This window comes from Medicago sativa, chromosome 3 (genome assembly GCF_051527215.1).
Source record: "Medicago sativa cultivar Bolivia chromosome 3, Bolivia_mono, whole genome shotgun sequence".
Taxonomy (NCBI): domain Eukaryota; kingdom Viridiplantae; phylum Streptophyta; class Magnoliopsida; order Fabales; family Fabaceae; genus Medicago; species Medicago sativa.
In genome coordinates this window covers 57768000-57790751 of record NC_140751.1, presented here as the reverse complement: position 1 = coordinate 57790751, position 22752 = coordinate 57768000, and the positions used below count along the sequence as shown (strand labels likewise).

General features: G+C 35.1%; 1 long non-coding RNA gene across 1 annotated transcript; it reads right to left on the bottom strand.

The window, feature by feature from the left end:
* Positions 1–889: 889 nt before the first annotated feature.
* Positions 890–3116, bottom strand: LOC146938603 (uncharacterized). Its single transcript, XR_015033394.1, has 3 exons — positions 2289–3116; positions 1417–1525; positions 890–1160 (listed from the first exon to the last, which is right to left on the bottom strand). It is a non-coding gene; the product is annotated as an uncharacterized LOC146938603 (long non-coding RNA).
* Positions 3117–22752: the final 19636 nt, after the last annotated feature.

The window sequence follows — 22752 nt, the reverse complement described above, 5'->3', positions numbered from 1 at the left end:
CCAAAATGGTGGTAAAGTGAATTTCCTGGTTAATTTACGGATTTTACTCGTTTTTGACCCTTTTTCTTTCACAAAAAAGGGCATAAAGTGGCCTAGCTTTATCGAATCGAAGCATGTAATAGTTCCTAGGGAATCTAACGAGCATATCTACGACTTCCATGGTTGATTTTAGAAATTTCAAAAAGGCCAAAATGGTGGTAAAGTGAATTTCCTTGTTAATTTACGGATTTTACTCGATTTTGATCCTTTTTCTTTCACTAAAAAGGGCATAACGTGGCCTAGCCTTATCGAATCGAACCATGTAATAGTTCCTAGGAATTCTAGCAAACATATATACGACTTCAATGGTTTATATTAGAATATTAAAAAACGGCTAAAATGGGGGTTAAGTTAATTTCCTTGTTAATTTACGGATTTTACTCGTTTTTGACCCTTTTTCTTTCACTAAAAAAGGCATAAAGTGGCCTAGTCTTATCGAATCGAAGAATGTAATAGTTCCTAGGAAATCTAACGAGCATATCTACGACTTCCATGCACTACTACAAAATACCCCCTTTAATAGCACTCATTTTGGCTCTTAATAGCGCTTCTCAAGCGCTAAGAAAGCCCCCGCTATAAAAGGTCAGGTGCCTATAATAGCGCTTTCCAAACGCTATTAAATAGCAACACATCAATAGCGCTTTCAGAAAAGCGCTAATATAGCCTATTTTTTTGCTTTTTTCAAACAGATGTTTCTTAGCGTTTTTCGAAAAGCGCTATCTTAACTACCTTCCATTAATAGCACTTTTAGAAAAGCGCTAATAAAAGCCCCAATTTTTTTAATTTTAAAAATTAAATCTACAAGCAAAAGCTTCATAATAATATACTGACTAGACAAAAAATATATATATATACAGATCAGAAACACTAGTAATCCATTAATAGACATAAACAACCATAATGTGTTGATCAAAATCTTAATTACAAATGACATCTAATGTACACTTGCATAAAATGCAAAGTCTGTGCACAATATGTATATATGAACAATGACAAACCTAAAGTAACTTACAAAACCTTGGCCTTTTTCCTCCAATTTTCCATACTAATTGGAACCTCCCGACGAACGATGACTCCAATGTAATTGACAAAACCTTAGCTTTCTTCCCCAACTGGTTGACCTTGAATATTCCAAGGAACTTGAAGTAAGATTGCATGGTATACAAAATGAATCCAGCAATGCATTAACAAGTCCAAAAAATCTCAACAAAGGACATGACATAGTAAACAAACATCACTTGAACACAAAAACCAACAGAACCATATAAAATGCAAGGGCATAAGTATGTCCAACAATAACTTCAAATTCATCTTAAACAAAAATATAGAATCACAAAAATATAGATCACAAAAACTGTTAATAAAGCATGTAGTTACCTCAATATTATCTCCATGGCTTCTAGCTTTGTGAATTTTTCGCATGCAGCTTTGTAATTTTTTCGCATGCGGGGTCACACCACGTTTACCATTAGTTGAAGTCATTCACCTGTAAAAGATGTTATTAACAACGAGAGTAGCATAAAGAATAATTAACATTCAAAATGAGAATCAATAACAATAAACCCATAAAAACAGCGGCTGCCAGGCATCTAAACACTACGGAATGAATCCATTTTAACTTGTTAGTCAGGACAATGTGTCCTTCGTAGATATCAAAACACAAGCCATGATAAGGCAAAGCTTAGAAAGAAGAAGGTGAAACGAGTAGTTGCGGTGGAAGGGAAGGTGTAGTGTGTAAGATCAAAGGTTCCTCGTTTAAGATGGACACCTGAACTTGATCGTTGCTTTGTTTGTGCCATTGAAACTCTTGGTGGTCATCAAAAGGCTACTCCTAAGCTTGTTATTGATTTGATGGAAGTTAAAGGGCAAACAATTTCACACGTAAAGAGCCATTTGTAGATGTATAGAAGTATGAGAGGTTACTCATGCAAAACATAATTAATTTGGACCTATTAAAGTAAACATTCGATTTCATACATAAACAACATAAAAGTAGCATCAAAATACTCATTTAACAAAAAAAAAATTATTAATGTAATTAATTGAGTTTGTTTTCGTAAAAAAAAAAAATCTTATAAAAAGTGACTAAGGTAGTAAAAGCCTAACATAAAATCAATGGAAGGAAGCCTGCACTTTAGCTTGAGGGTAGGTAGCCTATGATGTTGTGATAAAATTTATACAGCAACTAAGGTACTTTCTGCACCAAAACTCATTAACATTAACAATAAATTAACTCAAGCAAAGTATACCTTGAACATGCGCCCCAATTGCTCAACGCACTCCAAAACTAATTGTTGATGGACCAAAACTTTCCTACTCTTCATGATGCGCACAATTGTTGCATCAATAGCATATCACCTATATTTGTCAACATCTTCAATAACCTTCCTTTCATCGACAGGCGGTCAAGTTTTAGCATATCACCTATATCTTCAATACCTCTTCATTAGTCAAGTTCAGCTGAGTCATAATCTCTGAATAGCTAAGTCTATCATCAGAAAATTATAGTCAAAGACCCATTACAAGCACCAAGTTGTAGCACACTCTACTAAAACTAGTACTATGGATAGCATTAGAAATGATACTAATTTTTTTTTGTTACAAAAGCATAAAACATTTTTTAGAGCCACCTATATATCCATTAACTAAATATAATAATCCCAAAACCTTATAAGAGCCATTTATGTATCCATTAACTAAACACTAATATGTAAAATCCTGTGCAAAATCATTATTAACATAAAAACCATCCATACGTGTTTGTCATTGATGATATGGGGTTACTCAATGGTATCTAAAACAAAATCCCAAGGTTCTTATTCCACACATTGCTTCATAACTAAACAATGAATTTTAGAATACATCATTAACACCAAAATAATGAAGTTGAATTTAACCGAGGAGCCAAGTAAGCACATCGAATTAGCCAAGTAATTAACAATTATGTTAACAGTTACTAGTGGGATAAATATCTGTTAAAGTTCCTATTAATTGTAACATAACACTTGGCTTACATAGAATCCATTGTGTAGTCCTCACGGATCATTATATCATATTAATTCTCTCATATTTAAAAAAAAAAAAAAGGCACTGGTTTCATCTATATGATTAATTTTCATTTCAATTAATTTCTCTAACTATCTCTCACTTTCTTAAGTGATTCATTTTCATTCTCTTTCTTAAGAATGAGAGTAGTAACTAGCAAGGATTGAATGCTTAATGATTTCATTATAGAAGCTTCATACGCTAGAACATGTATGTCAATTTCATTATAAAAATAAATAGATATCACTTATCTTTGAAGGACCAAAGTACACTCAATCTTTCAGTGAGCTCCTCCTATAAATGTACTTGTTAATATAACAAGAAAAGATACATTTCTTTTCATTTGACAACTCTAGCTTCCCTGCCAAAACAAAGTAGAATCGATGTACGGTGAATTGCTTCTAAAGACAAATCTGTCGACGATTTTGTAAAAATAGGCTTGGTTGTTGTTGTTGTTGTGGAGTTTCTAATAAGACATGGTTAAATATCGCTCGAAACCAAAATCATACAGAACATGAATATTGAATATTCAATTAGAAAATCAAAAGCATGCCACCTCAAAATTAAGATTTACCCCCAATAAAATAAAGCTCTATTTCAACTGGCATTAGACTTGATAAACCTTATAGATGCTTCAATATTCAGTGACATCAAAGAGTTGTTAAAAACACAACACATATGGTACATTCTCATTCTAAATAAGCCGAAAGCAACTAGCATGCAGGGCCAAATATCACACACCTAAGCTATAAATCCAGCATGCATATACAAAAGGCCTACTAAAGATGAATATAAAACAAGTGCACTGAGCCAAAATACTACCATGATTCATCAATAATTCAACAAGAATTTAACTTTTGACATCTTTAATAGTCTGCACTAGTGACTTTATTTCATACCACATGGACATATCTTGATAAATCATGAACTATTAAATTAAATGCAAGGTACTTAATAGAAAGGAACCTTATCAAATCTATGTCAACCTTTCATGGAATTCAACCACTGAGAGCCTCCCCACAAATTGCAGTGAGCCAAATTGGCCATACAGCAGCAACATGTTCCCCATGTAAAAATTTCCGTGGGTTACTTAGCTTTGGATTCGGCTGTGATCTTTTTCCATCTTCACCTTGAGACTGCTGAAACCTGTCACCGTTCTCAGCGTCTAGATACCACACTCTTTTCTTCACAATTACTCGGTGTTGTGCCACCGAGGCGTCATCAACCTTCCTGTTAAAACAATTGAAGTTTAGAGCCAAATCTCACACCAAATTTCACAATGATTATGATTCATGTGAGATGGGAATGGATTAGTGATTGAAGAAGGATTGATCTGGACAAAGGTTGAGATGGGAGTGAATTTCACGTGGTTGGGTCACACCTCACGAGATGATCGAAGAGAGGAACAAAGCTAGCTACCGACGGTGGTTGAGGATCCAAATTCCTTTCCTGAATTCATCACAACTTCGAAGAGCTATTGGAATTTATGATCCAGTTGGAAGAAGAAGAACGATTGAAGTGCAGAACGAGTTTTCCCCCTTTTGATTTTATTAGGGTTCAAACACGGTAGGGAGATGAGGATGAGTGACGATGGAGATGAAGAGTTTTAGGGTTAAATCGATTGAAGAGAAAGGGTTTCAAATGAAGATGGTGGTGTTCGACGGAGAGCGAGTTCCAAGATCTGGCCCATCTAGATGAGTTGATGTAGGTTGTGAGTGAGTGAGTGAGAAAGAACGATAGAGAAAGAAAGATGAGTTCGATGTATGTTCTTTTTTTGATAATGGGTGAAAATAAAAATAAATTTAGGCATATACTTTATTTTATTTTATTATACAATCATATATTATTGCTTTCATAAAAGCGCTAAAGAAGGGTAACCAAATATTAGCGTTCACATAAAAACGCTAACGAAGGTAGCTAAATATTAGCGTTTACACAGAAGCGCTATCTAAGTGGTAGCAAATAATAGCGTTTTTTCAGAAGCGCTATCAAACAGCTGACTATGGCCTTTTTAATAGCATTTTTGCACAAGCGCTATAACAGTGGCGCTATTATATGTCAAAATTGTAGTAGTGATGGTTGATTTTAGAAATTTCAAAAACGGCAAAAATGGTGATAAAGTGAATTTCCTTGTTAATTTACGGATTTTACTCGTTTTTGACCCTTTTTCCTTCACTAAAAAGAGTATAACGTGGCCTAGCCTTATCGAATCGAAGCATGTAATAGTTTCGAGGAAATCTAACGAGCATATCTACGACTTCCATGGTTGATTTTAGAAATTTCAAAATGGCCAAAATGGTGGTAAAATGAATTTCCTTGTTAATTTACGGATTTTACTCGATTTTGATCCTTTTTCTTTCACTAAAAAGGGCATAAAGTGGCCTAGCCTTATCGAATCGAAGCATGTAATAGTTCCTAGGAAATCTAACGAGCATATCTACGACTTCCATGGTTGATTTTAGAAATTTCAAAAACGGCCAAAATGGTGGTAAAGTGAATTTCCGTATTAATTTACGGATTTTACTCGTTTTTGACCATTTTTCTTTCACTAAAAAGGGCATAAAGTGGCCTAGCCTTATCGAATCGAAGCATGTAATAGTTCCTAGGAAATCTAACAAGCATATCGACGACTTCCATGGTTGATTTTAGAAATTTCAAAAACGGCAAAAATGGTGGTAAAGTGAATTTCCTTGTTAATTTACGGATTTTACTCGTTTTTGACCCTTTTTCTTTCACTAAAAAGGGCATAAAGTGGCCTAGCCTTATCGAATCGAAGCATGTAATAGTTCCTAGGAAATCTAACGAGCATATCTAGAAATTTCAAAAACGGCCAAAATGGTGGTAAAGTGAATTTCCTTGTTAAATTACGGATTTTGCTCGTTTTTGACCCTTTTTCCTTCACTAAAAAGGGCATAAAGTGTCCTAGTCTTATCGAGTCGAAGCATGTAATAGTTCCTAGGAAATCTAACGAGCATATCTACGACTTCCATGGTTGATTTTAGAAATTTCAAAAACGGCCAAAATGGTGGTAAAGTGAATTTCCTTGTTAATTTACGGATTTTACTCGTTTTTGACCCTTTTTCCTTCACTAAAAAGGGCATAAAGTGGCCTAGCCTTATCGAATCGAAGCATGTAATAGTTCCTAGGAAATCTAACGAGCATATCTACGACTTCCATGGTTGATTTTAGAAATTTCAAAAACGGCCAAAATGGTGGTAAAGTGAATTTCCTGGTTAATTTACGGATTTTACTCGTTTTTGACCCTTTTTCTTTCACAAAAAAGGGCATAAAGTGGCCTAGCTTTATCGAATCGAAACATGTAATAGTTCCTAGGGAATCTAACGAGCATATCTACGACTTCCATGGTTGATTTTAGAAATTTCAAAAAGGCCAAAATGGTGGTAAAGTGAATTTCCTTGTTAATTTACGGATTTTACTCGATTTTGATCCTTTTTCTTTCACTAAAAACGGAATAACGTGGCCTGGCCTTATCGAATCGAACCATGTAATAGTTCCTAGGAATTCTAGCAAACATATATACGACTTCAATGGTTTATATTAGAATATTAAAAAACGGCTAAAATGGGGGTTAAGTTAATTTCCTTGTTAATTTACGGATTTTACTCGTTTTTGACCCTTTTTCCTTCACTAAAAAGGGCATAAAGTGGCCTAGCCTTATCGAATCGAAGCATGTAATAGTTCCTAGGAAATCTAACGAGCATATCTACGACTTCCATGGTTGATTTTAGAAATTTCAAAAATGGCCAAAATGGTGGTAAAGTGAATTTCCGTATTAATTTACGGATTTTACTCGTTTTTGACCCTTTTTCTTTCACTAAAAAGGGCATAAAGTGGCCTAGCCTTATCGAATCGAAGCATGTAATAGTTCCTAGGAAATCTAACGAGCATATCTAGAAATTTCAAAAACGGCCAAAATGGTGGTAAAGTGAATTTCCTTGTTAAATTACGGATTTTGCTCGTTTTTGACCCTTTTTCCTTCACTAAAAAGGGCATAAAGTGTCCTAGTCTTATCGAGTCGAAGCATGTAATAGTTCCTAGGAAATCTAACGAGCATATCTACGACTTCCATGGTTGATTTTAGAAATTTCAAAAACGGCCAAAATGGTGGTAAAGTGAATTTCCTTGTTAATTTACGGATTATACTCGTTTTTGACCCTTTTTCCTTCACTAAAAAGGGCATAAAGTGGCCTAGCCTTATCGAATCGAAGCATGTAATAGTTCCTAGGAAATCTAACGAGCATATCTACGACTTCCATGGTTGATTTTTGAAATTTCAAAAACGGCCAAAATGGTGGTAAAGTGAATTTCCTGGTTAATTTACGGATTTTACTCGTTTTTGACCCTTTTTCTTTCACAAAAAAGGGCATAAAGTGGCCTAGCTTTATCGAATCGAAGCATGTAATAGTTCCTAGGGAATCTAACGAGCATATCTACGACTTCCATGGTTGATTTTAGAAATTTCAAAAAGGCCAAAATGGTGGTAAAGTGAATTTCCTTGTTAATTTACGGATTTTACTCGATTTTGATCCTTTTTCTTTCACTAAAAAGGGCATAACGTGGCCTAGCCTTATCGAATCGAACCATGTAATAGTTCCTAGGAATTCTAGCAAACATATATACGACTTCAATGGTTTATATTAGAATATTAAAAAACGGCTAAAATGGGGGTTAAGTTAATTTCCTTGTTAATTTACGGATTTTACTCGTTTTTGACCCTTTTTCCTTCACTAAAAAGGGCATAAAGTGGCCTAGCCTTATCGAATCGAAGCATGTAATAGTTCCTAGGAAATCTAACGAGCATATCTACGACTTCCATGGTTGATTTTAGAAATTTCAAAAACGGCCAAAATGGTGGTAAAGTGAATTTCCTGGTTAATTTACGGATTTTACTCGTTTTTGACCCTTTTTCTTTCACAAAAAAGGGCATAAAGTGGCCTAGCTTTATCGAATCGAAACATGTAATAGTTCCTAGGGAATCTAACGAGCATATCTACGACTTCCATGATTGATTTTAGAAATTTCAAAAAGGCCAAAATGGTGGTAAAGTGAATTTCCTTGTTAATTTACGGATTTTACTCGATTTTGATCCTTTTTCTTTCACTAAAAAGGGCATAACGTGGCCTAGCCTTATCGAATCGAACCATGTAATAGTTCCTAGGAATTCTAGCAAACATATATACGACTTCAATGGTTTATATTAGAATATTAAAAAACGGCTAAAATGGGGGTTAAGTTAATTTCCTTGTTAATTTACGGATTTTACTCGTTTTTGACCCTTTTTCTTTCACTTAAAAAGGCATAAAGTGGCCTAGTCTTATCGAATCGAAGAATGTAATAGTTCCTAGGAAATCTAACGAGCATATCTACGACTTCCATGGTTGATTTTAGAAATTTCAAAAACGGCAAAAATGGTGATAAAGTGAATTTCCTTGTTAATTTACGGATTTTACTCGTTTTTGACCCTTTTTCCTTCACTAAAAAGGGTATAACGTGGCCTAGCCTTATCGAATCGAAGCATGTAATAGTTCCTAGGAAATCTAACGAGCATATCTACGACTTCCATGGTTGATTTTAGAAATTTCAAAAACGGCCAAAATGGTGGTAAAGTGAATTTCCGTATTAATTTACGGATTTTACTCGTTTTTGACCATTTTTCTTTCACTAAAAAGGGCATAAAGTGGCCTAGCCTTATCGAATCGAAGCATGTAATAGTTCCTAGGAAATCTAACGAGCATATCTACGACTTCCATGGTTGATTTTAGAAATTTCAAAAACGGCCAAAATGGTGGTAAAGTGAATTTCCTTGTTAAATTACGGATTTTGCTCGTTTTTGACCCTTTTTCTTTCACTAAAAAGGGCATAAAGTGTCCTAGTCTTATCGAGTCGAAGCATGTAATAGTTCCTAGGAAATCTAACGAGCATATCTATGACTTCCATGGTTGATTTTAGAAATTTCAAAAACGGCCAAAATGGTGGTAAAGTGAATTTCCTTGTTAATTTACGGATTTTACTCGTTTTTGACCCTTTTTCCTTCACTAAAAAGGGCATAAAGTAGCCTAGCCTTATCGAATCGAAGCATGTAATAGTTCCTAGGAAATCTAGCGAGCATATCTACGACTTCCATGGTTGATTTTAGAAATTTCAAAAACGGCCAAAATGGTGGTAAAGTGAATTTCCTTGTCAATTTACGGATTTTACTCGTTTTTGACCCTTTTTCTTTCAATAAAAAGGGCATAAAGTGGCCTAGCCTTATCGAATCGAAGCATGTAATAGTTCCTAGGAAATCTAACGAGCATATCTACGACTTCCATGGTTGATTTTAGAAATTTCAAAAACGGCCAAAATGGTGGTAAAGTGAATTTCCTTGTCAATTTACGGATTTTACTCGTTTTTGACCCTTTTTCTTTCAATAAAAAGGGCATAAAGTGGCCTAGCCTTATCGAATCGAAGCATGTAATAGTTCCTAGGAAATCTAACAAGCATATCTACGACTTCCATGGTTGATTTTAGAAATTTCAAAAACGGCCAAAATGGTGGTAAAGTGAATTTCCTTGTCAATTTACGGATTTTACTCGTTTTTGACCCTTTTTCTTTCAATAAAAAGGGCATAAAGTGGCCTAGCCTTATCGAATCGAAGCATGTAATAGTTCCTAGGAAATCTAACGAGCATATCTACGACTTCCATGGTTGATTTTAGAAATTTCAAAAACGGCCAAAATGGTGGTAAAGTGAATTTCCTTGTCAATTTACGGATTTTACTCGTTTTTGACCCTTTTTCTTTCAATAAAAAGGGCATAAAGTGGCCTAGCCTTATCGAATCGAACCATGTAATAGTTCCTAGGAATTCTAGCAAACATATATACGACTTCAATGGTTTATATTAGAATATTAAAAAACGGCTAAAATGGGGTTAAGTTAATTTCCTTGTTAATTTACGGATTTTACTCGTTTTTGACCCTTTTTCTTTCACTAAAAAGGGCATAAAGTGGCCTAGCCTTATCGAATCGAAGCATGTAATAGTTCCTAGGGAATCTAACGAGCATATCTACGACTTCCATGGTTGATTTTAGAAATTTCAAAAATGGCCAAAATGGTGGTAAAGTGAATTTCCGTATTAATTTACGGATTTTACTCGTTTTTGACCCTTTTTCTTTCACTAAAAAGGGCATAAAGTGTCCTAGTCTTATCGAGTCGAAGCATGTAATAGTTCCTAGGAAATCTAACGAGCATATCTATGACTTCCATGGTTGATTTTAGAAATTTCAAAAACGGCCAAAATGGTGGTAAAGTGAATTTCCTTGTTAATTTACGGATTTTACTCGTTTTTGACCCTTTTTCCTTCACTAAAAAGGGCATAAAGTGGCCTAGCCTTATCGAATCGAAGCATGTAATAGTTCCTAGGAAATCTAACGAGCATATCTACGACTTCCATGGTTGATTTTAGAAATTTCAAAAACGGCCAAAATGGTGGTAAAGTGAATTTCCTTGTCAATTTACGGATTTTACTCGTTTTTGACCCTTTTTCTTTCAATAAAAAGGGCATAAAGTGGCCTAGCCTTATCGAATCGAAGCATGTAATAGTTCCTAGGAAATCTAACGAGCATATCTACGACTTCCATGGTTGATTTTAGAAATTTCAAAAACGGCCAAAATGGTGGTAAAGTGAATTTCCTTGTCAATTTACGGATTTTACTCGTTTTTGACCCTTTTTCTTTCAATAAAAAGGGCATAAAGTGGCCTAGCCTTATCGAATCGAAGCATGTAATAGTTCCTAGGAAATCTAACAAGCATATCTACGACTTCCATGGTTGATTTTAGAAATTTCAAAAAAGGCCAAAATGGTGGTAAAGTGAATTTCCTTGTTAATTTACGGATTTTACTCGATTTTGATCCTTTTTCTTTCACGAAAAAGGGCATAACGTGGCCTAGCCTTATCGAATCGAACCATGTAATAGTTCCTAGGAATTCTAGCAAACATATATACGACTTCAATGGTTTATATTAGAATATTAAAAAACGGCTAAAATGGGGTTAAGTTAATTTCCTTGTTAATTTACGGATTTTACTCGTTTTTGACCCTTTTTCTTTCACTTAAAAAGGCATAAAGTGGCCTAGTCTTATCGAATCGAAGAATGTAATAGTTCCTAGGAAATCTAACGAGCATATCTACGACTTCCATGGTTGATTTTAGAAATTTCAAAAACGGCAAAAATGGTGATAAAGTGAATTTCCTTGTTAATTTACGGATTTTACTCGTTTTTGACCCTTTTTCCTTCACTAAAAAGGGTATAACGTGGCCTAGCCTTATCGAATCGAAGCATGTAATAGTTTCGAGGAAATCTAACGAGCATATCTACGACTTCCATGGTTGATTTTAGAAATTTCAAAATGGCCAAAATGGTGGTAAAATGAATTTCCTTGTTAATTTACGGATTTTACTCGATTTTGATCCTTTTTCTTTCACTAAAAAGGGCATAAAGTGGCCTAGCCTTATCGAATCGAAGCATGTAATAGTTCCTAGGAAATCTAACGAGCATATCTACGACTTCCATGGTTGATTTTAGAAATTTCAAAAACGGCCAAAATGGTGGTAAAGTGAATTTCCGTATTAATTTACGGATTTTACTCGTTTTTGACCATTTTTCTTTCACTAAAAAGGGCATAAAGTGGCCTAGCCTTATCGAATCGAAGCATGTAATAGTTCCTAGGAAATCTAACGAGCATATCTACGACTTCCATGGTTGATTTTAGAAATTTCAAAAACGGCCAAAATGGTGGTAAAGTGAATTTCCTTGTTAAATTACGGATTTTGCTCGTTTTTGACCCTTTTTCTTTCACTAAAAAGGGCATAAAGTGTCCTAGTCTTATCGAGTCGAAGCATGTAATAGTTCCTAGGAAATCTAACGAGCATATCTATGACTTCCATGGTTGATTTTAGAAATTTCAAAAACGGCCAAAATGGTGGTAAAGTGAATTTCCTTGTTAATTTACGGATTTTACTCGTTTTTGACCCTTTTTCCTTCACTAAAAAGGGCATAAAGTGGCCTAGCCTTATCGAATCGAAGCATGTAATAGTTCCTAGGAAATCTAACGAGCATATCTACGACTTCCATGGTTGATTTTAGAAATTTCAAAAACGGCCAAAATGGTGGTAAAGTGAATTTCCTTGTCAATTTACGGATTTTACTCGTTTTTGACCCTTTTTCTTTCAATAAAAAGGGCATAAAGTGGCCTAGCCTTATCGAATCGAAGCATGTAATAGTTCCTAGGAAATCTAACGAGCATATCTACGACTTCCATGGTTGATTTTAGAAATTTCAAAAACGGCCAAAATGGTGGTAAAGTGAATTTCCTTGTCAATTTACGGATTTTACTCGTTTTTGACCCTTTTTCTTTCAATAAAAAGGGCATAAAGTGGCCTAGCCTTATCGAATCGAAGCATGTAATAGTTGCTAGGAAATCTAACAAGCATATCTACGACTTCCATGGTTGATTTTAGAAATTTCAAAAACGGCCAAAATGGTGGTAAAGTGAATTTCCTGGTTAATTTACGGATTTTACTCGTTTTTGACCCTTTTTCTTTCACAAAAAAGGGCATAAAGTGGCCTAGCTTTATCGAATCGAAGCATGTAATAGTTCCTAGGGAATCTAACGAGCATATCTACGACTTCCATGGTTGATTTTAGAAATTTCAAAAAGGCCAAAATGGTGGTAAAGTGAATTTCCTTGTTAATTTACGGATTTTACTCGATTTTGATCCTTTTTCTTTCACTAAAAAGGGCATAACGTGGCCTAGCCTTATCGAATCGTACCATGTAATAGTTCCTAGGAATTCTAGCAAACATATATACGACTTCAATGGTTTATATTAGAATATTAAAAAACGGCTAAAATGGGGTTAAGTTAATTTCCTTGTTAATTTACGGATTTTACTCGTTTTTGACCCTTTTTCTTTCACTTAAAAAGGCATAAAGTGGCCTAGTCTTATCGAATCGAAGAATGTAATAGTTCCTAGGAAATCTAACGAGAATATCTACGACTTCCATGGTTGATTTTAGAAATTTCAAAAACGGCAAAAATGGTGATAAAGTGAATTTCCTTGTTAATTTACGGATTTTACTCGTTTTTGACCCTTTTTCCTTCACTAAAAAGGGTATAACGTGGCCTAGCCTTATCGAATCGAAGCATGTAATAGTTTCGAGGAAATCTAACGAGCATATCTACGACTTCCATGGTTGATTTTAGAAATTTCAAAATGGCCAAAATGGTGGTAAAATGAATTTCCTTGTTAATTTACGGATTTTACTCGATTTTGATCCTTTTTCTTTCACTAAAAAGGGCATAAAGTGGCCTAGCCTTATCGAATCGAAGCATGTAATAGTTCCTAGGAAATCTAACGAGCATATCTACGACTTCCATGGTTGATTTTAGAAATTTCAAAAACGGCCAAAATGGTGGTAAAGTGAATTTCCGTATTAATTTACGGATTTTACTCGTTTTTGACCATTTTTCTTTCACTAAAAAGGGCATAAAGTGGCCTAGCCTTATCGAATCGAAGCATGTAATAGTTCCTAGGAAATCTAACGAGCATATCGACGACTTCCATGGTTGATTTTAGAAATTTCAAAAACGGCCAAAAATGGTGGTAAAGTGAATTTCCTTGTCAATTTACGGATTTTACTCGTTTTTGACCCTTTTTCTTTCACTAAAAAGGGCATAAAGTGGCCTAGCCTTATCGAATCGAAGCATGTAATAGTTCCTAGGGAATCTAACGAGCATATCTACGACTTCCATGGTTGATTTTAGAAATTTCAAAAATGGCCAAAATGGTGGTAAAGTGAATTTCCGTATTAATTTACGGATTTTACTCGTTTTTGACCCTTTTTCTTTCACTAAAAAGGGCATAAAGTGGCCTAGCCTTATCGAATCGAAGCGTGTAATAGTTCCTAGGAAATCTAACGAGCATATCTACGACTTCCATGGTTGATTTTAGAAATTTCAAAAACGGCCAAAATGGTGGTAAAGTGAATTTCCTTGTTAAATTACGGATTTTGCTCGTTTTTGACCCTTTTTCTTTCACTAAAAAGGGCATAAAGTGTCCTAGTCTTATCGAGTCGAAGCATGTAATAGTTCCTAGGAAATCTAACGAGCATATCTATGACTTCCATGGTTGATTTTAGAAATTTCAAAAACGGCCAAAATGGTGGTAAAGTGAATTTCCTTGTTAATTTACGGATTTTACTCGTTTTTGACCCTTTTTCCTTCACTAAAAAGGGCATAAAGTGGCCTAGCCTTATCGAATCGAAGCATGTAATAGTTCCTAGGAAATCTAACGAGCATATCTATGACTTCCATGGTTGATTTTAGAAATTTCAAAAACGGCCAAAATGGTGGTAAAGTGAATTTCCTTGTTAATTTACGGATTTTACTCGTTTTTGACCCTTTTTCCTTCACTAAAAAGGGCATAAAGTGGCCTAGCCTTATCAAATCGAAGCATGTAATAGTTCCTAGGAAATCTAACGAGCATATCTACGACTTCCATGGTTGATTTTAGAAATTTCAAAAACGGCCAAAATGGTGGTAAAGTGAATTTCCGTATTAATTTACGGATTTTACTCGTTTTTGACCATTTTTCTTTCACTAAAAAGGGCATAAAGTGGCCTAGCCTTATCGAATCGAAGCATGTAATAGTTCCTAGGAAATCTAACGAGCATATCTACGACTTCCATGGTTGATTTTAGAAATTTCAAAAACGGCCAAAATGGTGGTAAAGTGAATTTCCTTGTTAAATCACGGATTTTACTCGTTTTTGACCCTTTTTCTTTCAATAAAAAGGGCATAAAGTGGCCTAGCCTTATCGAATCGAAGCATGTAATAGTTCCTAGGAAATCTAACGAGCATATCTATGACTTCCATGGTTGATTTTAGAAATTTCAAAAACGGCCAAAATGGTGGTAAAGTGAATTTCCTTGTTAATTTACGGATTTTACTCGTTTTTGACCCTTTTTCCTTCACTAAAAAGGGCATAAAGTGGCCTAGCCTTATCGAATCGAAGCATGTAATAGTTCCTAGGAAATCTAACGAGCATATCTACGACTTCCATGGTTGATTTTAGAAATTTCAAAAACGGCCAAAATGGTGGTAAAGTGAATTTCCTTGTTAAATTACGGATTTTGCTCGTTTTTGACCCTTTTTCTTTCACTAAAAAGGGCATAAAGTGTCCTAGTCTTATCGAGTCAAAGCATGTAATAGTTCCTAGGAAATCTAACGAGCATATCTATGACTTCCATGGTTGATTTTAGAAATTTCAAAAACGGCCAAAATGGTGGTAAAGTGAATTTCCTTGTTAATTTACGGATTTTACTCGTTTTTGACCCTTTTTCCTTCACTAAAAAGGGCATAAAGTGGCCTAGCCTTATCGAATCGAAGCATGTAATAGTTCCTAGGAAATCTAACGAGCATATCTACGACTTCCATGGTTGATTTTAGAAATTTCAAAAACGGCCAAAATGGTGGTAAAGTGAATTTCCTTGTCAATTTACGGATTTTACTCGTTTTTGACCCTTTTTCCTTCACTAAAAAGGGCATAAAGTGTCCTAGTCTTATCGAATCGAACCATGTAATAGTTCCTAGGAAATCTAACGAGCATATCGACGACTTCCATGGTTGATTTTAGAAATTTCAAAAACGGCCAAAAATGGTGGTAAAGTGAATTTCCTTGTCAATTTACGGATTTTACTCGTTTTTGACCCTTTTTCTTTCACTAAAAAGGGCATAAAGTGGCCTAGCCTTTTCGAATCGAAGCATGTAATAGTTCCTAGGGAATCTAACGAGCATATCTACGACTTCCATGGTTGATTTTAGAAATTTCAAAAATGGCCAAAATGGTGGTAAAGTGAATTTCCGTATTAATTTACGGATTTTACTCGTTTTTGACCCTTTTTCTTTCACTAAAAAGGGCATAAAGTGGCCTAGCCTTATCGAATCGAAGCATGTAATAGTTCCTAGGAAATCTAACGAGCATATCTACGACTTCCATGGTTGATTTTAGAAATTTCAAAAACGGCCAAAATGGTGGTAAAGTGAATTTCCTTGTTAAATTACGGATTTTGCTCGTTTTTGACCCTTTTTCTTTCACTAAAAAGGGCATAAAGTGTCCTAGTCTTATCGAGTCAAAGCATGTAATAGTTCCTAGGAAATCTAACGAGCATATCTATGACTTCCATGGTTGATTTTAGAAATTTCAAAAACGGCCAAAATGGTGGTAAAGTGAATTTCCTTGTTAATTTACGGATTTTACTCGTTTTTGACCCTTTTTCCTTCACTAAAAAGGGCATAAAGTGGCCTAGCCTTATCGAATCGAAGCATGTAATAGTTCCTAGGAAATCAAACGAGCATATCTACGACTTCCATGGTTGATTTTAGAAATTTCAAAAACGGCCAAAATGGTGGTAAAGTGAATTTCCTTGTCAATTTACGGATTTTACTCGTTTTTGACCCTTTTTCCTTCACTAAAAAGGGCATAAAGTGTCCTAGTCTTATCGAGTCGAAGCATGTAATAGTTCCTAGGAAATCTAACGAGCATATCTATGACTTCCATGGTTGATTTTAGAAATTTCAAAAACGGCCAAAATGGTGGTAAAGTGAATTTCCTTGTTAATTTACGGATTTTACTCGTTTTTGACCCTTTTTCCTTCACTAAAAAGGGCATAAAGTGGCCTAGCCTTATCGAATCGAAGCATGTAATAGTTCCTAGGAAATCTAACGAGCATATCTACGACTTCCATGGTTGATTTTAGAAATTTCAAAAACGGCCAAAATGGTGGTAAAGTGAATTTCCTTGTCAATTTACGGATTTTACTCGTTTTTGACCCTTTTTCTTTCAATAAAAAGGGCATAAAGTGGCCTAGCCTTATCGAATCGAAGCATGTAATAGTTCCTAGGAAATCTAACGAGCATATCTACGACTTCCATGGTTGATTTTAGAAATTTCAAAAACGGCCAAAATGGTGGTAAAGTGAATTTCCTGGTTAATTTACGGATTTTACTCGTTTTTGACCCTTTTTCTTTCACAAAAAAGGGCATAAAGTGGCCTAGCTTTATCGAATCGAAGCATGTAATAGTTCCTAGGGAATCTAACGAGCATATCTACGACTTCCATGGTTGATTTTAGAAATTTCAAAAACGGCCAAAATGGTGGTAAAGTGAATTTCCTTGTTAAATTACGGATTTTGCTCGTTTTTGACCCTTTTTCTTTCACTAAAAAGGGCATAAAGTGTCCTAGTCTTATCGAGTCGAAGCATGTAATAGTTCCTAGGAAATCTAACGAGCATATCTATGACTTCCATGGTTGATTTTAGAAATTTCAAAAACGGCCAAAATGGTGGTAAAGTGAATTTCCTTGTTAATTTACGGATTTTACTCGTTTTTGACCCTTTTTCCTTCACTAAAAAGGGCATAAAGTGGCCTAGCCTTATCGAATCGAAGCATGTAATAGTTCCTAGGAAATCTAAAGAGCATATCTACGACTTCCATGGTTGATTTTAGAAATTTCAAAAACGGCCAAAATGGTGGTAAAGTGAATTTCCTTGTCAATTTACGGATTTTACTCGTTTTTGACCCTTTTTCTTTCAATAAAAAGGGCATAAAGTGGCCTAGCCTTATCGAATCGAAGCATGTAATAGTTCCTAGGAAATCTAACGAGCATATCTACGACTTCCATGGTTGATTTTAGAAATTTCAAAAACGGCCAAAAATGGTGGTAAAGTGAATTTCCTTGTCAATTTACGGATTTTACTCGTTTTTGACCCTTTTTCTTTCACTAAAAAGGGCATAAAGTGGCCTAGCCTTTTCGAATCGAAGCATGTAATAGTTCCTAGGGAATCTAACGAGCATATCTACGACTTCCATGGTTGATTTTAGAAATTTCAAAAATGGCCAAAATGGTGGTAAAGTGAATTTCCGTATTAATTTACGGATTTTACTCGTTTTTGACCCTTTTTCTTTCAATAAAAAGGGCATAAAGTGGCCTAGCCTTATCGAATCGAAGCATGTAATAGTTCCTAGGAAATCTAACGAGCATATCTACGACTTCCATGGTTGATTTTAGAAATTTCAAAAACGGCCAAAATGGTGGTAAAGTGAATTTCCTTGTTAAATTACGGATTTTGCTCGTTTTTGACCCTTTTTCTTTCACTAAAAAGGGCATAAAGTGTCCTAGTCTTATCGAGTCAAAGCATGTAATAGTTCCTAGGAAATCTAACGAGCATATCTATGACTTCCATGGTTGATTTTAGAAATTTCAAAAACGGCCAAAATGGTGGTAAAGTGAATTTCCTTGTTAATTTACGGATTTTACTCGTTTTTGACCCTTTTTCCTTCACTAAAAAGGGCATAAAGTGGCCTAGCCTTATCGAATCGAAGCATGTAATAGTTCCTAGGAAATCTAACGAGCATATCTACGACTTCCATGGTTGATTTTAGAAATTTCAAAAACGGCCAAAATGGTGGTAAAGTGAATTTCCTTGTCAATTTACGGATTTTACTCGTTTTTGACCCTTTTTCCTTCACTAAAAAGGGCATAAAGTGTCCTAGTCTTATCGAGTCGAAGCATGTAATAGTTCCTAGGAAATCTAACGAGCATATCTATGACTTCCATGGTTGATTTTAGAAATTTCAAAAACGGCCAAAATGGTGGTAAAGTGAATTTCCTTGTTAATTTACGGATTTTACTCGTTTTTGACCCTTTTTCCTTCACTAAAAAGGGCATAAAGTGGCCTAGCCTTATCGAATCGAAGCATGTAATAGTTCCTAGGAAATCTAACGAGCATATCTACGACTTCCATGGTTGATTTTAGAAATTTCAAAAACGGCCAAAATGGTGGTAAAGTGAATTTCCTTGTCAATTTACGGATTTTACTCGTTTTTGACCCTTTTTCTTTCAATAAAAAGGGCATAAAGTGGCCTAGCCTTATCGAATCGAAGCATGTAATAGTTCCTAGGAAATCTAACGAGCATATCTACGACTTCCATGGTTGATTTTAGAAATTTCAAAAACGGCCAAAATGGTGGTAAAGTGAATTTCCTTGTCAATTTACGGATTTTACTCGTTTTTGACCCTTTTTCTTTCAATAAAAAGGGCATAAAGTGGCCTAGCCTTATCGAATCGAAGCATGTAATAGTTCCTAGGAAATCTAACGAGCATATCTACGACTTCCATGGTTGATTTTAGAAATTTCAAAAACGGCCAAAATGGTGGTAAAGTGAATTTCCTGGTTAATTTACGGATTTTACTCGTTTTTGACCCTTTTTCTTTCACAAAAAAGGGCATAAAGTGGCCTAGCTTTATCGAATCGAAGCATGTAATAGTTCCTAGGGAATCTAATGAGCATATCTACGACTTCCATGGTTGATTTTAGAAATTTCAAAGAGGCCAAAATGGTGGTAAAGTGAATTTCCTTGTTAATTTACGGATTTTACTCGATTTTGATCCTTTTTCTTTCACTAAAAAGGGCATAACGTGGCCTAGCCTTATCGAATCGAACCATGTAATAGTTCCTAGGAATTCTAGCAAACATATATACGACTTCAATGGTTTATATTAGAATATTAAAAAACGGCTAAAATGGGGGTTAAGTTAATTTCCTTGTTAATTTACGGATTTTACTCGTTTTTGACCCTTTTTCTTTCACTTAAAAAGGCATAAAGTGGCCTAGTCTTATCGAATCGAAGAATGTAATAGTTCCTAGGAAATCTAACGAGCATATCTACGACTTCCATGGTTGATTTTAGAAATTTCAAAAACGGCAAAAATGGTGATAAAGTGAATTTCCTTGTTAATTTACGGATTTTACTCGTTTTTGACCCTTTTTCCTTCACTAAAAAGGGTATAACGTGGCCTAGCCTTATCGAATCGAAGCATGTAATAGTTTCGAGGAAATCTAACGAGCATATCTACGACTTCCATGGTTGATTTTAGAAATTTCAAAATGGCCAAAATGGTGGTAAAATGAATTTCCTTGTTAATTTACGGATTTTACTCGATTTTGATCCTTTTTCTTTCACTAAAAAGGGCATAAAGTGGCCTAGCCTTATCGAATCGAAGCATGTAATAGTTCCTAGGAAATCTAACGAGCATATCTACGACTTCCATGGTTGATTTTAGAAATTTCAAAAACGGCCAAAATGGTGGTAAAGTGAATTTCCGTATTAATTTACGGATTTTACTCGTTTTTGACCATTTTTCTTTCACTAAAAAGGGCATAAAGTGGCCTAGCCTTATCGAATCGAAGCATGTAATAGTTCCTAGGAAATCTAACGAGCATATCGACGACTTCCATGGTTGATTTTAGAAATTTCAAAAACGGCCAAAAATGGTGGTAAAGTGAATTTCCTTGTCAATTTACGGATTTTACTCGTTTTTGACCCTTTTTCTTTCACTAAAAAGGGCATAAAGTGGCCTAGCCTTATCGAATCGAAGCATGTAATAGTTCCTAGGGAATCTAACGAGCATATCTACGACTTCCATGGTTGATTTTAGAAATTTCAAAAACGGCCAAAATGGTGGTAAAGTGAATTTCCGTATTAATTTACGGATTTTACTCGTTTTTGACCATTTTTCTTTCACTAAAAAGGGCATAAAGTGGCCTAGCCTTATCGAATCGAAGCATGTAATAGTTCCTAGGAAATCTAACGAGCATATCGACGACTTCCATGGTTGATTTTAGAAATTTCAAAAACGGCCAAAAATGGTGGTAAAGTGAATTTCCTTGTCAATTTACGGATTTTACTCGTTTTTGACCCTTTTTCTTTCACTAAAAAGGGCATAAAGTGGCCTAGCCTTATCGAATCGAAGCATGTAATAGTTCCTAGGGAATCTAACGAGCATATCTACGACTTCCATGGTTGATTTTAGAAATTTCAAAAATGGCCAAAATGGTGGTAAAGTGAATTTCCGTATTAATTTACGGATTTTAATCGTTTTTGACCCTTTTTCTTTCACTAAAAAGGGCATAAAGTGGCCTAGCCTTATCGAATCGAAGCATGTAATAGTTCCTAGGAAATCTAACGAGCATATCTACGACTTCCATGGTTGATTTTAGAAATTTCAAAAACGGCCAAAATGGTGGTAAAGTGAATTTCCTTGTTAAATTACGGATTTTGCTCGTTTTTGACCCTTTTTCTTTCACTAAAAAGGGCATAAAGTGTCCTAGTCTTATCGAGTCGAAGCATGTAATAGTTCCTAGGAAATCTAACGAGCATATCTATGACTTCCATGGTTGATTTTAGAAATTTCAAAAACGGCCAAAATGGTGGTAAAGTGAATTTCCTTGTTAATTTACGGATTTTACTCGTTTTTGACCCTTTTTCCTTCACTAAAAAGGGCATAAAGTGGCCTAGCCTTATCGAATCGAAGCATGTAATAGTTCCTAGGAAATCTAAAGAGCATATCTACGACTTCCATGGTTGATTTTAGAAATTTCAAAAACGGCCAAAATGGTGGTAAAGTGAATTTCCTTGTCAATTTACGGATTTTACTCGTTTTTGACCCTTTTTCTTTCAATAAAAAGGGCATAAAGTGGCCTAGCCTTATCGAATCGAAGCATGTAATAGTTCCTAGGAAATCTAACGAGCATATCTACGACTTCCATGGTTGATTTTAGAAATTTCAAAAACGGCCAAAATGGTGGTAAAGTGAATTTCCTTGTCAATTTACGGATTTTACTCGTTTTTGACCCTTTTTCTTTCAATAAAAAGGGCATAAAGTGGCCTAGCCTTATCGAATCGAAGCATGTAATAGTTCCTAGGAAATCTAACGAGCATATCTACGACTTCCATGGTTGATTTTAGAAATTTCAAAAACGGCCAAAATGGTGGTAAAGTGAATTTCCGTATTAATTTACGGATTTTACTCGTTTTTGACCATTTTTCTTTCACTAAAAAGGGCATAAAGTGGCCTAGCCTTATCGAATCGAAGCATGTAATAGTTCCTAGGAAATCTAACGAGCATATCGACGACTTCCATGGTTGATTTTAGAAATTTCAAAAACGGCCAAAAATGGTGGTAAAGTGAATTTCCTTGTCAATTTACGGATTTTACTCGTTTTTGACCCTTTTTCTTTCACTAAAAAGGGCATAAAGTGGCCTAGCCTTATCGAATCGAAGCATGTAATAGTTCCTAGGGAATCTAACGAGCATATCTACGACTTCCATGGTTGATTTTAGAAATTTCAAAAATGGCCAAAATGGTGGTAAAGTGAATTTCCGTATTAATTTACGGATTTTAATCGTTTTTGACCCTTTTTCTTTCACTAAAAAGGGCATAAAGTGGCCTAGCCTTATCGAATCGAAGCATGTAATAGTTCCTAGGAAATCTAACGAGCATATCTACGACTTCCATGGTTGATTTTAGAAATTTCAAAAACGGCCAAAATGGTGGTAAAGTGAATTTCCTTGTTAAATTACGGATTTTGCTCGTTTTTGACCCTTTTTCTTTCACTAAAAAGGGCATAAAGTGTCCTAGTCTTATCGAGTCGAAGCATGTAATAGTTCCTAGGAAATCTAACGAGCATATCTATGACTTCCATGGTTGATTTTAGAAATTTCAAAAACGGCCAAAATGGTGGTAAAGTGAATTTCCTTGTTAAT